General features: G+C 40.4%; 1 long non-coding RNA gene across 1 annotated transcript; it reads left to right on the forward strand.

The window, feature by feature from the left end:
* Positions 1-2: 2 nt before the first annotated feature.
* On the forward strand, positions 3-16,328 carry LOC142658875 (uncharacterized). Its single transcript, XR_012850212.1, has 7 exons — positions 3-133; positions 7,006-7,038; positions 10,413-10,499; positions 11,009-11,047; positions 12,553-12,591; positions 13,410-13,505; positions 16,310-16,328. It is a non-coding gene; the product is annotated as an uncharacterized LOC142658875 (long non-coding RNA).
* Positions 16,329-16,903: the final 575 nt, after the last annotated feature.

Genomic DNA, 16,903 nt, shown 5'->3' on the forward strand with positions numbered 1-16,903 from the left:
GACCTCCCTGGATGACGCGCCAGTCCATGTGACCGCTGCAGCCTGTGCTTGGCCTGTGATTGGCTGCAGCCGTCACTTACTCTGAAACGTCATCCTGGGAGGCCGGACTGGAGACAGAAACAGGGAGTTCTCGGTAAGTACGAACTTCATTTTTTTTTACAGATACATGTATATTGGGATCGGTAGTCACTGTCCCGGGTGCAGAAACAGTTACTGCCGATCGCTTAACTCTTTCAGCACCCTGGACAGTGACTATTTACTGACGTCTCCTAGCAACGCTCCCGTCATTACGGGAGCCCCATTGACTTCCTCAGTCTGGCTGTAGACCTAGAAATACATAGGTCCAGCCAGAATGAAGAAATGTCAAGTAAAAAAAGCAAGACGCATCCGCAGCACACATGACATGTGCATGACAGCTGCGGACTTCATTGCGGAACTTTGAATCTCCATTGAAGTCAATGGAGAAATTCCGCCATGAGTCCGCCACTGCTCCGCAACAGACAGAGCATGCTGCGGACACCAAATTCCGCTCCGCAGCCTATGCTCCGCAGCGGAATTGTACGCATCGTGTAAACGAACACTGCGAAATTAAAGTGAAAGTCAATGTAGAAACGGCTCCGCTGCGGATTAACGCTGCGGAGTGTCCGCAGCGGAATTTAAGTGCAATTCCGCCATGTGTGAACCCGCCCTAATAGTTTATGGAGATAAGAGACAGAAAAAGAGAGCAAGTAAGGAGAAAAGGTGTGCATATCCCTTTAAAATGTCTGTTAAAGGGAAAGAACGCTATTAAAGAGGGGATGAGCAAGTTAAAAAATACATTTGTAGTAAAAATATCCAATAAATGGTTACAATGAGAATGAGATTTAGAACGCACTCACCTCTGTTGGGTCCAAGGTAAAGTGGAAAAAAGTTGCGAAAAAGTGACTCGCTATCCGCTGGTTCACACCCTGATATGTATAATATATTACGTGGTCTATGTCGGAGGTTACTACAAGATAAGATCAAGAGGGATCTGCCAGTAATGTTTCTATGAAGATATCTGCAAATGAAGCTATGCGATATGTCTGCCAGGAATTTCCTTTGATTGTCTTCCCCTTGATTTGCATATAAATATAGATTTTATTCTGCATATCAGATATTGCTTTTTGGCGTTCACGGTATTTCCTTTTCTTCAACCAATGAGTGGGACAGATTAAGGAGTGTGTGTTGACTTATTTTAAAGTATACATTCTCCTTTGCAATCCTTTTACTCCAAAGCATCTAAAATAAAAAATAAAACAACTTGGCATAAATATTTGATTAAAAATATCCTATCGTTTTGTGTATACAGCTATTATGCAGACCTGATATCTCCATGGTTAACAAACTCATAAAGTAATCTGATCCTGCAGTCTTGTATTCCTGCCCTGTTTCTGGCTAATTTGCAGGAAACGGCAGGGGGTGGGCCCAGTAAAAGATTTTGCATTGGGTAAAGATGCAACTCTCACATGGAGAACTGATTCCATTAATGCAAAGACAAAATGATTATAAATGACAGAAAACGAAATAATAATAATTTAAAAAAAAATATATTGGGTAACAGCCACACAAAGAGGCAGGGGGGATCCTGGAGAAATGCCTCATAAAAATATTATACTTTAAATAAGTACTCAGCTGTAGTATTATTGAGTATTCCTTTCTAGGTTGGGGTATCTGGGTAGGTTTCGCGTTGCCCTCAGAACAGGCTGAATTTTTGTGCCATGGATTGACATCTGAGGACCATTGGATAACACAAAACTCATCGTCGTGTTCATCAAACCATCTTGAGATGAAGCTCTTTGTGTCTCAGTGTATTAGCCACCTGGAAGAATATGGCGGCCAAAAATTGATGCAGCATGAACACTCAAGAAGGCTGTGGAATTTAAACAATTCTTAGTTGGTATTAGGGGCCGTAATGGGCGCCAAGAAAATATTCCTCACACCATTGCACTACTACAAGAATGAGCCATTGACAGTAAGAAAGATGGATCCATAGATTTATGAGATTTGCCAAATTTTGACCTCACAATCTACTTGGCATTGAACATTCTTCAGACCAGGTCATGATTTCCTAATCATCAAAGTGTCCAGATTTTGTGTCTCTTCCAGTTACTTCAATATCCTTTTCTGAGCTGATAGTTTGAGGATCCCGTATAGTCTTCCGTTCTGAAGCCCAAGCATGAAACAATTGTATTTTCAGGGCATGTTGGGAGCAGTGGTTTTACAAGAAGTGCCAAAGCATGATGATGCCCTTGATGATTTGCATGTGCCCATGGTCTTCCACCACCTAGGGCCTCCATCTCCCATTTCCCTCTAGCCCTTCCCAGACTAAATATGGGAGATTGAAAAGTATTAAAGAGTACCTCCAAAAATATAAAAGTAGTAGAAGGGGCGAATATCCAGCTTTTACTAATATATTACTAATGGTTGGAGCTCCAGTTTCCTTGTTTGGCGCTCTGATGCCCCAGGCACTGCTGAGTAGAAGCAACCTTGTGGTAGATCGTTTCCTGCCATACATGTCACCCATCGGTGGGACTGGTCACCACGGTCAGGTGCTGTGGGCATGAATTCTGAACTGATATAAACAAAGGAGCAGGGGGCAAAGGACACCGAAGGCAGGGAAACAGAGATGCATCTTTTTGGTGGGTAGACAAGGAAGTTTTTTATTTTCGTATTTTACACCCAAATAATGCTTTTTTAAATTCCTAGACACTGTTACTCGAGATACGGTCCTCCACCAAATTACTTTGCCCAGTGACCTTCTGCCAACCTTGATCCGGCCATGAGAAGACATACTTATAACTTTGCAGTGTCCCAATGACATAAGTAATATATGCATAGAAACATTAAGGTCCGGCAATAAGAAAATGATGAGATAATTACCCTTTAGATTGAACTTCGCTTCAAAGGGAAATAAAGGGAGTCTCTCTATAAAGAACACTGGATAAATCTTGCAAAACCGGTTGAAGGATTTCCAGTGCGGTAAATTTGGTTCTGTAGACCTCATCTCAACATTTGCACATTTTTTCTTATAGGGTTGTGTGAGATTCAATAAAGAGCGCCCCTCATGTCTATAGACTGTGACTGGTATTGCAGACATAGGCCATGTAAAAGAGTGGCGCTGTTTTTGTACATATTGGCCATATTTTTGTGTCCATCTTTTGTCTGTTATAATTGTTGATTGTTTTGACATCCACTATTAAGCCCTATTAGGGTATGTTCACACGGCCTATTTTCGGCCCGTAATAGCCCAAAAACGTCCGAAAAATCGTAAGCAGAACGCCTCCAAACATCTGCCCATTGATTTCAATGGGAAAACGGCGTTCTATTCTGACGGAACGTTTTTTGTTGCATTTTTTTTACGCTTAAAGTAACGGCCGCGAAAAAGAAGGGACGTTTTTGGAGCCTTTTTCCATAGACTCTAGTGAAAAAAGCACCAAAAACGGCCGTAAAAAACGCAGCGAAAATCGTGAGTGGCACAAAAAACATCTGAAGATCAGGAGCTGTTTTCTCTTGAAAACAGCTCCGTATTTTGAGACGTTTTTGACTCTGCGTGTGAACATACCCTTACGGTATTTGGAGGAGCATCCCCTACCAGGGCAAGGAACGTCTCTCCTTTAGGAGGACCTGGCTCTTCTGTGCTTTACATAGTTGTCGCATTTATTTTAATTTGTGCTGTATAATGTAAGTTTCCCCTGGTTTCAGTAAATATATAGATAGCATATCACTAGGATATGGCATCATAGGCGGATTATCTCCTGTTGACCCCGTTCAGTTTCTTTTGGATTCCCGCATGGTCTTTCCATTAGAGTCAATGGCCAAAGTGGCAAGGTGCAGTCCTAGCCGCAATGTTACTTTTTTCTGGAGATGGGGGCACGTACCTCTTTAACTAACTTCTACTCTTTGACTTATAGTTTGGCACGAACGCTATTTAGCATAATTTTGCCGACATGTCTGATATAACTTGTAGCTTAGCGCTTCTATTATTTAAGGTCTTGAGATAAGCACTCAACACCTTCAATCTTTTGACCATTGAGCTATTTTCCAGACTTTTTGTAGCTTTGGGGGGTGCGGAGGTTGCAGTCTTATCCAGGCTCTGGAGCTTGAGGTGGTCCGAAGGCTCTTCTGCCACATAAGAAAACGTCAGAGTAATAAGTGGCCCATGGTAGGGTGCCCCGGTTACAGATTTTCCATTGGGCCCGGCCCCAGGAACTTGAAGTTATGACTTTGGTTAATTCTTAACCAGGAGCTTACAATAAAACCAAAGTGATACCTTAAGTTTCCAGGACTTTCCTTTTTGGCAATGTCCTCGTGGTCAATCTGACTTCATGGACATGATGTATTTTCTTTAAAAATCTTCAAATTTTATGTTTAATTTCTACTTTGTTTTATTAGTTCTACTTTACATTTTACATCTTAGAGGAGATGAAGCAGAGCTGAAATTGAAACGAGGCAAAGTCATCATGATGGCACAATGAGTTGTCTGTGATTTTACACAGGACAGCATATAAACCTGCTCCAATGTCTTAACGCTTAGGCTGGGTTCACACGACCTATTTTCAGACGTATTGGAGGCGTTTTACGCCTCGAAATACGTCTGAAAAAAAGCCTTGAATACGTCGGCAAACCTCTGCCCATTCATTTCAATGGGTTTGCCGATGTTCTGTGCCGACGACCTGTAATTTTACGCGTCGCTGTCAAAAGACGGCGCGTAAAATAACAGCCTCGTCAAAGAAGTGCAGGACACTTCTTGGGACGTAATTGGAGCAGTTTTTCATTGAATCCAATGAAGAACAGCTCCAAATTACGTCCGTAATTGACGCCTCGCAAAACGTGAGTACGAGCAATTACGTCTGAAATGCAGGAGCTGTTTTCTCCTGAAAACAGCTCCGTAATTTCAGCCGTAATTGACGTTATCGTGTGCACATACCCTAAGAGTAATCACAATACAGCCTGTAAGAATTCAGCTCTGCTACATCAGGCTAAAAATTTATTTTTAATTGTACAGTTTATATAGTTTTTTTATATACATAATTAACCTCTACATAAGTCACTTAATAGATCGCACATTTATTAAGAACAGTTTCAGGCACCAGTGTACAAGAAAGAATATCCAAATACATGGTCATGGTAAGTCCTCTAGATGTTCATATCTATTTCTGGTTGCATGAAGTAACTTTGCAAATAGTTTTCATTAAAAATCAAGAATCGTTGTGTGTGCACAGCTCCCATGCAGACTTATGTGTCTTCATGGTTACAGACTACGAAGAAACCTTATGTGTAGTCTGATCCTGCAGTCATATCTGTGGGTTGGCAAAAAGAGGGTGTGATTAATAGACGCGTAATTGCGCCCATTAATCAGCCTCCCAAAATGCCAGAAAGCATTTGTGTTCCTTGGTGTCACATGATCCCTCTCAGCCATTTAGCAGCTGTGAAAGGATTTGTGTGGCAAATAGGAGTCTCCGACTTCATCACATGATCTTTTTCATACCCCATGTGACATCACAGAACCAGGCATTTTGGGAGGTCATTAGGGTGTAATTTTACCCACCAGTATAAATCTATTAGGGCATCGCACCTTATTTTAATAGATCTGTCACAGTAACAGGTTCTTATTAAGGAGGCAATTATGTTTATTGAGTCACAAACTTTTCTCCTAAGTCTAAAAGTAAGTAGCTTGTAATTGGCTAAGAATGGAAATAAAATCGTGAAAAATTAGCAAAATGTTCCAGAATTCTGTAGCAAATTGCACCAAACCAATTTATTATGTGTTTTAGACAATTTTACACCAATCTGAACAGTTTTGAATACAATGAAAAAAGTGGCCAGGAGATGTAAGAGGTGGCAAATTTATTAAAAGGCGTGCTCCATGTTTTGCAGTAAATATATACAGTATATATACAGCAGCAGTCGTGTAAGAAGGAGAAATGTGTCTTACAAGCCTAGAGAAACGTGCCAAGTATATAGGTGCGCAGTGCCCACTGGATAAACTTTTAATCTACAGTCTTTTTCTATGATCTGTTCACATCACAGCAGAGTCTTCCTTCGGAAGTTGGAGGTATATGTCGGAAGAATTTCCCGGCGTATATGTGTCTGAAGGAAGGCTCAGACTTCAAACTCTGATGTATCCTCTAGGGTCCTATTGTAAAAGAAAGTATACCGTGCTATATACAATGATTACTGGATGCTTCTGTATAAAAAAAAAGCTTAGTCAAGTATGCAATTCCATACAGTAAGAAAGAAGATATGGCAAAAGCACACGTTGGGTCAATGGGACTGTAATGACGGGGTAGGGAGTCAGACAGGTGAGCCCTAATCTACCCGCCACTTAGTCCCTGCCTACTTGCAACGGCCCGTCCTAGGCGACGGCGTACAACTGGGCGACGGTCCCTACGCTCAATAAGTGCATGACAGACAAACAGACAAGGGTACACAGAAGCTAAGGGAAATGGGGCAGTTGCCCACAGCAACACAGTGAGCAACAAAAGTAGTGAACGAGCCGAGTCAAACCAGGAGTGTACGAGGTACAAATCGCAGAGCAGGAGCGTAGTCAGTAAAGCCAGGGTCAAAAATAAAGAAAGGTCAATAATCACAGCAGGAGCAGCAGAGCCAGGAAACAGGAAAGAATCACAGGCAGAGGAGGAGCAGGAAAAGCAGGTATAAATAGACAGAGGGCGGGAGCTAGCTCCGTCTGGCCAGGCTGTGATAGGCTCTCCCACTCCTAAGCCTCCCAGCCTGAGTGGTAGAAGATGAAGTCAATCTCTCAGATTTAGGAGCAGGTGCAGACTGACTAACCATGGGCGTCGACACAGAAGCTGTGTCTGGCAGATCCTTTACAGGGACCCTATGGATAAGTGTGGTGCATACGGCGGTAATGTTCCCAGCACATATGATGATGTAAAAAGATGTGAAAAGAGCCTGAATGTGAGATGATGGTTCAATGGGCATGACTATATATCACCAGTAACAATTTTGTTTTTATCCTAGGGATAACAGGAATTACAGCCCCTCCATCTACAGGTAAGTACTAACTGCTTATAAACAAAAATGATCTATATATATATATTAGACTCACAATAATTTAATATTCAGGATTAAGATGCTATAATGCTTCCAGGCCAGGTCAGTTATTATGGCTCCACCGTGGGTTACATGATAATGGGGTAAAAAAACATTATAATCACTTATCCTCTATTCTCTGCTTCTCCTCTGGTTTACTGTTTCAGAATGGAGTGGACAGGAAGGCACTGGTGAGTGACGTCATTAGCTGGTGAGTGACATCATCAGTGACGTCATCAGCTGTCTTTATAACGGAAACCAGTAGACAGTGCCGGGGCAGTCATATGACAGATACTACATGTGTTTGACGGACCCCATTGACTTAAAAAAAGGGGTCTATTGGTTCCGCTATGGTGTGACTCGTTCTGATGGGAAGAATAGCTCTGCATGCAATGCTATTCTTCCTATTAAATCTGATGCAATCTACGATGGACCTTCTGATGTGAACACAGATGTGAACTGATCGGTATTGGTTCAGAGTGCACAAGACCTATAGGAGGTGCACGAATAGGGTCCCAACCCAATCGTATGTAGAGAAGTATTCGGCACACAGACAAATATGATTCAAAACTTCTTTCGTTTTATTTGTATTGTATTCAAATGCCATGGGCGGAGTGCAACGTTTCGGTCCAATAAGACCTTCGTCAGGCACTAAAGGTGTACAAAAATTTTTACACATAAATATCTAGGCATCATTTTGGTACAATATATGTATCATCTCTTATAACACAAAATAATAATGCTACATTGGAAAGAGAAAAATAGTAAATAGAAAAATAAAGATAAAATAAAGATAAATTTAAGACAAGAACAGAATATGCACAACACATACATGATTCATACTTCATCAATATCTATGCATATTAGGATTACATTTGATGTAAAAAAGATATAAACAATCAAAAGTATGTGCATGTGTATGCCAGACGGAAGACATCATATCCGTGGCACCATATCCAAGGCTCCAAATATAGTACAAGCAAAAATCGTATAAAGAAATACATCTGGGTATATTTGTAGTGTAACAGCAATAATCCAAACGATGTCCGCAACTTCTGTGGCTGGAAACAGAGTTGTGGAGTACATAGTGCACGAATATAGTGCAAAGATGCAAGTTTTCCTGTAGATGCTCCCTCAATCTGGTACCCATGCTCAGAAAAATAACTTAAAAAATCATTGCGTGAGAGATAATCAGTATAAACATGATGCACCACATAATATAAAGTAAATAGTTATGCTTGTTAATGTACTGGCCGTATTAACATACTATAGAGAGCCTGTACGGCTCGAGGAGACTGTCCCATTGATGCTATCTAGTCAGATGTTGTTTAACATAAACATTTCTTGTCCTAATTGCATAATGGCTGTCCTGTTCAGTGTGCACGTTGTATCTGATGCATGATGGTGGCAGGAGGCAGGTAGTAAAACATTGCAATGACCTTACCTGGAACCCTGTTGGCGTGGATGTATCCTGTTGATGAGCACTGCTGTTCGTATCGCGGCTTACCGCTCGTTTTTGGCGCTAACTGCAATGATTATTCTTGCAGTTTAAATGTCCTGTGTCTGGGGCGGGTCATGGGAGGTTCCCTATGCACGTGATTGGCCGCTCGTAACTTAGTGGGCGTGTCTGAGTGTGTGATTGGCTGCACACTACTCAGAGGGAGTTGCCATGACACATGGGAGGTTCCCTATGCACGTGATTGGCCGCTCGTAACTAAGTGGGCGTGTCTGAGTGTGTGTTCGGCTGCACACTACTCAGAGGGAATTGCCATGACACAGGGGTGTGTCGTGTGACGCCGTTGTAAGGGGCGGTGTTTTCACTCCCATGTTAGATATTTATCGCCGATCAGATGTAGTTAGGGCTATTGGATTTAGCAGTAATAGCATATGTTTGGGCGATATACAGTCTCTTGATCCTGAATGAGCACCAATATTTACTGTAGTTAATAACCTACAGTAAATATGGTCAGCTACCAGTAACATATTCTTAATAACAGAAGCAGTAATTGGTGCTCATTCAGGATCAAGAGACTGTATATCGCCCAAACATATGCTATTACTGCTAAATCCAATAGCCCTAACCTCCCATGACCCGCCCCAGACACAGGACATTTAAACTGCAAGAATAATCATTGCAGTTAGCGCCAAAAACGAGCGGTAAGCCGCGATACGAACAGCAGTGCTCATCAACAGGATACATCCACGCCAACAGGGTTCCAGGTAAGGTCATTGCAATGTTTTACTACCTGCCTCCTGCCACCATCATGCATCAGATACAACGTGCACACTGAACAGGACAGCCATTATGCAATTAGGACAAGAAATGTTTATGTTAAACAACATCTGACTAGATAGCATCAATGGGACAGTCTCCTCGAGCCGTACAGGCTCTCTATAGTATGTTAATACGGCCAGTACATTAACAAGCATAACTATTTACTTTATATTATGTGGTGCATCATGTTTATACTGATTATCTCTCACGCAATGATTTTTTAAGTTATTTTTCTGAGCATGGGTACCAGATTGAGGGAGCATCTACAGGAAAACTTGCATCTTTGCACTATATTCGTGCACTATGTACTCCACAACTCTGTTTCCAGCCACAGAAGTTGCGGACATCGTTTGGATTATTGCTGTTACACTACAAATATACCCAGATGTATTTCTTTATACGATTTTTGCTTGTACTATATTTGGAGCCTTGGATATGGTGCCACGGATATGATGTCTTCCGTCTGGCATACACATGCACATACTTTTGATTGTTTATATCTTTTTTACATCAAATGTAATCCTAATATGCATAGATATTGATGAAGTATGAATCATGTATGTGTTGTGCATATTCTGTTCTTGTCTTAAATTTATCTTTATTTTATCTTTATTTTTCTATTTACTATTTTTCTCTTTCCAATGTAGCATTATTATTTTGTGTTATAAGAGATGATACATATATTGTACCAAAATGATGCCTAGATATTTATGTGTAAAAATTTTTGTACACCTTTAGTGCCTGACGAAGGTCTTATTGGACCGAAACGTTGCACTCCGCCCATGGCATTTGAATACAATACAAATAAAACGAAAGAAGTTTTGAATCATATTTGTCTGTGTGCCGAATACTTCTCTACAGATGTGAACTGAGCCTAAAAGACACAAGGGACCTTACACTTTCTGAGTTTAGATTAAAAGTTGTGTTTCCTAGAAGGAAGAAAAATTATTCTAATTAGACTGATAAGTAGTCACATGATAGATAATAAATCAGGTGGTAAAATAATAACGCATTGAATAAAATAATAAAACTAATAATAATGTTTTTTTCAATTCTACAGGAAATAGCACATGCCCGTGCCCCCCTAATGAATGCCCTTTACTATTGCAGTTGCTAAATCGGTGCCCTCAGTCATGCGACTGTCCTCGTGAGTATAATTTGTAGTAACTGAAGTCATTGACTCTATGAAGACCTCTGCGGTTATAAAGGAAACACAATGTTTAGAGGGAGGTCTATATTTGCTGTTGGAGCAGCGTGTGGTGGGATATTGACTTACAATAGGCACGGAGCGGACAATGCTATAATATCTACAGAAATGTAAAACGTTCAATCTCTCCTTACTAATGTATGTTAGTTGTATATCATGTATTACTATTGAGCTTAGACGATGACATGACGGAATTTAAAGTTGTTGTCATATTCTTATCGGGGACCATTGCCTATGTATTGCTATAATATATTAAATACGTCGTCCTAGCCTAGAACTAACAACTAATATCTTTGAATTGTCAGTGCAATATATGAGATAAATCATAATAATAATCACAACTAATTTATAATAACTTAATTTTAAAAAAACTCAGTTAATCAATCACCACATGTAATATGATTGATGGAATAACGTGTTTATTAATATCGGACTTTTTTTTTCTAAAGCGACAACATTGAAAACCACCACGACAACCCCAACTACCAGTGAGTACTCAATATAGATATGCATGATCTACTTTATTTACATATTATACAATAAAATGTTAGATTTTCCCAGTAAATATGGGCATGAAATCGAATAAAAAATAAATCCATGTACTGCAACTAAGGCTGGGTTCACACGACCTCTTTTCAGGCGTAAACGAGGCGTATTATGCCTCGTTTTACGCCTGAAAATAGGGCTACAATACGTCGGCAAACATCTGCCCATTCATTTGAATGGGTTTGCCGACGTACTGTGCAGACGACCTGTCATTTACGCGTCGTCGTTTGACAGCTGTCAAACGACGACGCGTAAATGGACTGCCTCGGCAAAGAAGTGCAGGACACTTCTTTGCCACGTAATTTGAGCTGTTCTTCATTGAACTCAATGAAGCACAGCTCAAGATTTACGAGCATCTCAGAGCGTCTCAGACGCCTCGTAAATTACGAGGAGGAGCATTTACGTGTGAAACGAGGCAGCTGTTAACAGTCTGTCTTTTCACACGTAAATGCCTCTCAGCGTGTGAACATACCCTAAGAGTCAATAATTAACCATAATGTAATTGGAAGCAGTAAAATCTTTTGTCCAGATGAAGTAGATTGTGAGGGATAACAACTGTGAGGGTATGTGCACACGTAGTGACCAAAAACGTCTGAAAATACAGAGCTGTTTTCAAGGGAAAACAGCCCCTGATTTTCAGCCGTTTTTTGAGCAACTCGCGTTTTTCGCGGCGTTTTTCGCGCCGTTTTCACGGCGTTTTTTACGTCCGTTTTTGGAGCTGTTTTCATTGGAGTCTATGAGTAAACAGCTCCAAAAACATCCAAAGAAGTGTCCTGCACTTCTTTTGACGAGGCTGTATTTTTACGCGTCGTCGTTTGACAGCTGTCAAACGACGACGCGTAAATGACAGGTCGTCTGCACAGTACGTCAGCAAACCCATTCAAATGAATGGGCAGATGTTTGCCGACGTGTTGTAGCCCCGTTTACGTCTGAAAATAGGTCGTGTGAACCCAGCCTTACACTTAGTTGATGCACTAAGAAATTCAGGCAATAGGAGAATTTTCAATAAGAAAATACATGGAAGTCCCCTGGTTGTTGTCAGATCAAATTAAAGGCGCTGTCTGATTCAGAAAACAGATTTTTAAGTGCTCTATTATGAAACTCAAAGTTGATTGAGAGGGGTCCCACACTCAGGACCCTCATATATCATCCTGTAGTTTGTCCATTTCTCTGGTGGATCAGAAACGTCTGTGCATTACACTGACAGCCCATTGTTTTAAACCGGCACTGTGTAATACTTTTTTTCCCCTGTGGGGGTGCTGTAGGTAAAAGGACCTAATGCTGGCAGGTACTGTGAACATATTACAACTGATCACTGGGACACTTTGTGATCAGGTTATTGTTGGGGGGGCCCTTCTAACAGAAAGGGATTGTCCAAAGCGGAAAGCAACTTTAAATATACTGATGGAATAACGTGTTTATTAATATCTGACTTTGTTTTGTAAAGCGACAACATTGAAAACCACCACGACAACCCCAACTACCGGTGAGTACTCAATATAGATATATATATATATGATCTACTTTATTTGCATATTATACAATCAAATTTTAGATTTTCCCAGTAAATATGGGCATGAGATGTAATATGAAAATTCCATGTACTGTGACTAGGAGTCTAAGAATGAACCATAATGGAATTGTAAGCAGTAAAATATTTTGCTTGGATGAAGTAGATTGTGAGGGATAACAACTATTACACTAGGATGATGCACTAGAAATTCAGGCAATTGTAGAATCTTTAATAAGTTGTTTTTTAACAGGCACTGTGTAATAATTTTTTTCTCCTGTGGGGGTGCTGTAGGTAAAAAGACCTAATGCTGGCAGGTTCTGCCATCATTTTACAGCTGAGACACTTTGGGATCAGGTTATTGTTTGGGGGGGCCCTTTTAACAGAAAGGGATTGTCCAAAGTGGACATCAGCTTTAAAAGATTTCAATGAGAATGGAGATTTCTAAGCCAGAAGAGCATAATGGTTAATTTGTAACTTTTTGTAACTTTTTCCACAAACAGCGCCACTGTTGTCCACAGGCTGAATAAGGTATTGTAACAACAGTAACAGTCTATGGACAAAAGTGGTGCTGTTTCTGAGGGGAAAAAAAGCAAAAAACGATTTTTCTTATCTCAAAAAGCCCCTTTAACTGTTTGCTTTATTTCTATTTTAAGTCATTTAAAGGGCAAAACCACCCAAAATACCAAATTTCACTATTGACATAATATCTTCTCATAATAATAATAATAATAATGATAATAATAATAATAATAATAATAATAATAATAATGATACGTATCTCAATTATACAGAAACCACCAAGTGCGAATGTCCTCCTAAAGATTGCCCCCTTATAGTGCTGGGTATAAACCTCTGTGATATTCTTGGTCCGTCATGCACCTGTCCTCGTAAGTAAAGTCAATTTCATGCTACGCAATCAAATCCATTTCATGAATTCATCGTCTTCTGTGCAGAAAATGTAAATATTTTAATTTTATATTTTTAACATTATTGCCAAATGTCCCTATATTACATTTCTAAGATTGAAAGACTTAAAGGGAAATTCCACCTTTAAGCAATGAAGAAATATTGGATTATTTTTTAATATTATTATAGTTTAATTCCAATTAAATAGTAGCAGCATCAATCCTGCATATTTACAGTATGAACTACCTTTTTAAAGGGGTATTCCCACCTTAGAATATTATGGCATATTGCTAGGATATGCCATAATATTCTGATTGGTAGGGGTACAACTTCAGTATACCCCACTGACACTTTAAATAAATGGATAAAAGGTGTCTTCAGTTTTTCGCCTGCACAGCAGCACTCCCGGCAACCCGCTGTGCCGGTAACTGCGACAAATCTCCATTCAGGTGAACGGGGCTGTGTTGTAGTTCCATTGCCAACAGTCGGCCAGGATCGTCTCTGTACAGGAGAAATGCCAAAGAGACCTCTGTCCTTTTATTCAAAGTATTAATGAGGGATCCTTCATTTTAAGGATTGGTGGGGAATTCTCAGGCCAGACCCCCACCGACGAGGAAGTGACAGTGCATCCTAGCCATAACTTCCTATAGTGGGAAAACCCCTTTAACCTTAAAGAGGCTCTGTCACCAGATTTTGCAGCCCCTATCTGCTATTGCAGCAGATCGGCGCTGCAATGTAGATTACAGTAACGTTTTTATTTTTTTTAAACGAGCATTTTTGGCCAAGTTATAACCATTTTTGTAGTTATGCAAATGAGGCTTGCAAAAGTCCAAGTGGGTGTGTTTAAAAGTAAAAGTCCAAGTGGGCGTGTATTATGTGCGTACATCGGGGCGTTTTTAATACTTTTACTAGCTGGGCGTTCTGACGAGAAGTATCATCCACTTCTCTTCAGAACGCCCAGCTTCTGGCAGTGCAGATCTGTGACGTCACTCACAGGTCCTGCATCGTGTCGGACACATCGGCACCAGAGGCTTCAGTTGAGTCTGCAGCAGCATCGGCGTTAGCAGGTAAGTCGATGTAGCTACTTACCTGCAAACGCCGATGCTGCTGCAGAATCATCTGTAGCCTCTGCTGCCGATGTGTCCCCGCTCGTCTGACACGATGCAGGACCTGGGGAAGAAGAAAAGCTCCAAGAAAAGCTGATCAGAAACGAAGCCGCACATCACTTCTGCCGCTTAGTTTTAGCGATCAGTTGGGGTCTCAGTGCTCGGACCCCCAGCGATCAAAACTTCTGACATGTCACTGACATGTAAAAAGTTTTTTAAAAGTATAGTTACCCTTTCAAACAAAGTGAATTGGAGATGGATATGCTCCTTCGATATGTAATACTTGTATTCTGAAATGTGAAAGCGCTCAGGAACATTTTGGTAATATCTTACTAAAGAAAAAGTTCTAGTTGCTGTAAGTACGTCCAGTCATTTCTATCTTATGATATCTGGACTAACTGTGCAATAAAAAAAATAATCATACAGCTGCTGCAACATCTCAAACAACTTCCCTCAAGACTACAAGTAGGTTTCTTTGCTTAAATAGATTATCCAACTAATTTATTTTTTTAAAAATCTAATTAATAGAACAGCCTGAGATGGAGGTGACATGATATGACTGCTTGAGACAGGGAGGCACTGCTACTTGTGTCAACATCATTTACATGGGGAGAAAGGGAGGTTGTACTGTCTGTGCCTCATTTCCTATATAATGCACATGGAGTAACAAGGAGACAGTACTGTCTGTGTCTACATCAATTACATAGAAAGACAGGGAGAAAGTACTATCTGTGCCTGAGTAATTTATATGGAAAGACAGGGCGGCAGTAGTGTCTACATCATTTATATAGAGAGATAATACTATTTGTTCTACATCATTTACACAGAGAGACAGGGAGGCAGTACTATCTTTACCTACATCATTTCTATAGAGAGAAAGTACTATTTGTGTCTACATCATTTACAAAGAGACAGTACTATCTGTGTCTACATTATTTACAAATAGAAACAGGGAGGCAGTGCTATCTGTACCTACATCATTTAATTAGAGAGACAGGGAGGCAGTAATATCTGTACCTTCATCATTTAATCAGAGAGATAGAGAGGCAGTACTATCTGTACCTACATTATTTACAAAGAGAGACAGGAGGCAGTACTATCTGTACCTACATCATTTAATTAGAGAGACAGGGAGGCAGTAATATCTGTACCTCCATCATTTAATCAGAGAGACAGGGAGGTAGTACTATCTGTACCTACATTATTTACAAAGAGAGACAGGAGGCAGTACTATCTGTGCTGATGATCTCTACATTTAGGCAGCACAATCTGCGATAACATCATTTACATGGAGAAACATGAAGAAAGTACTAGCTGTGTTTACATAATTATGTAGGCAAAATGCTCAGAGCGGGTGGTCACCTAGTGGTCGTCTTGCTGTGACGTGGTTCTGTTGCCGGTCTATGGCCTCCAACCATTGAAAATGCACATTCTATAAATAAAAATAGTAACACAAAAAAGGAAGCACAAACCATGTATAGAGATAAAAGGGGTCGATTGTAATATATGATTCATATTCCCAGTTTTTGTAAAATGAGTGGAAATCCATGACAAACTTTTTAATGCGGTAGCGGAATTGATTGTTTCTACAATATTTGTATTTGGGTTATTATTAGTTATGTCTGGAATCTCATGATTATTTCTCCATGAATAACTGTGTGATAAAAATGTTTACACAGCGACTACAACATCTCCAACCACAACAACTCCACGCCAAACTACAAGTACGTTTTTTACTATTTGCTTCAAGAAATTCTCCAGCTAAATTTACTTTCAGAAATATCTGATTACTAAAGCAGATTGGGAGATGGGGGACATGGTTTGACTTCTGCTCAGCTCTATTTAGTCATCTCTCCTGCAAGAAGAGTTATTTGGCTTTGGACCAAGTCATGTCGGACAGTCTGGTTGATGATTGGTTGGAAATCATTCTGAGGACCATTTTTAACAGAACATGTGCACATCCACTTTTTTTTTCATCATAATCTTTGTTGTTATCATTGTACACACAGGACATAACATTAACCGCTTTGCGCACCAAAACGTGCCATTACTTGCTATATGCTATTACACGTAGCCCACCCCTGTATAGTGTCTCACATATAGCTCCCACTGTATATAGTGGCCCACATATAGACCACCCTGTAGATAGTACCACACATCCCCACATATAGACCCCCCTGTAGATAGCGGCCCACATATAGACCCCCCTGTAGATAGTGGCCCACATATAGACCCCCCTGTATATAGTGGCCCACATCCCCACATATAGACCA

The sequence above is a fragment of the Rhinoderma darwinii genome, chromosome 8 (genome assembly GCF_050947455.1).
Source record: "Rhinoderma darwinii isolate aRhiDar2 chromosome 8, aRhiDar2.hap1, whole genome shotgun sequence".
Classification (NCBI taxonomy): Eukaryota; Metazoa; Chordata; class Amphibia; order Anura; family Rhinodermatidae; genus Rhinoderma; species Rhinoderma darwinii.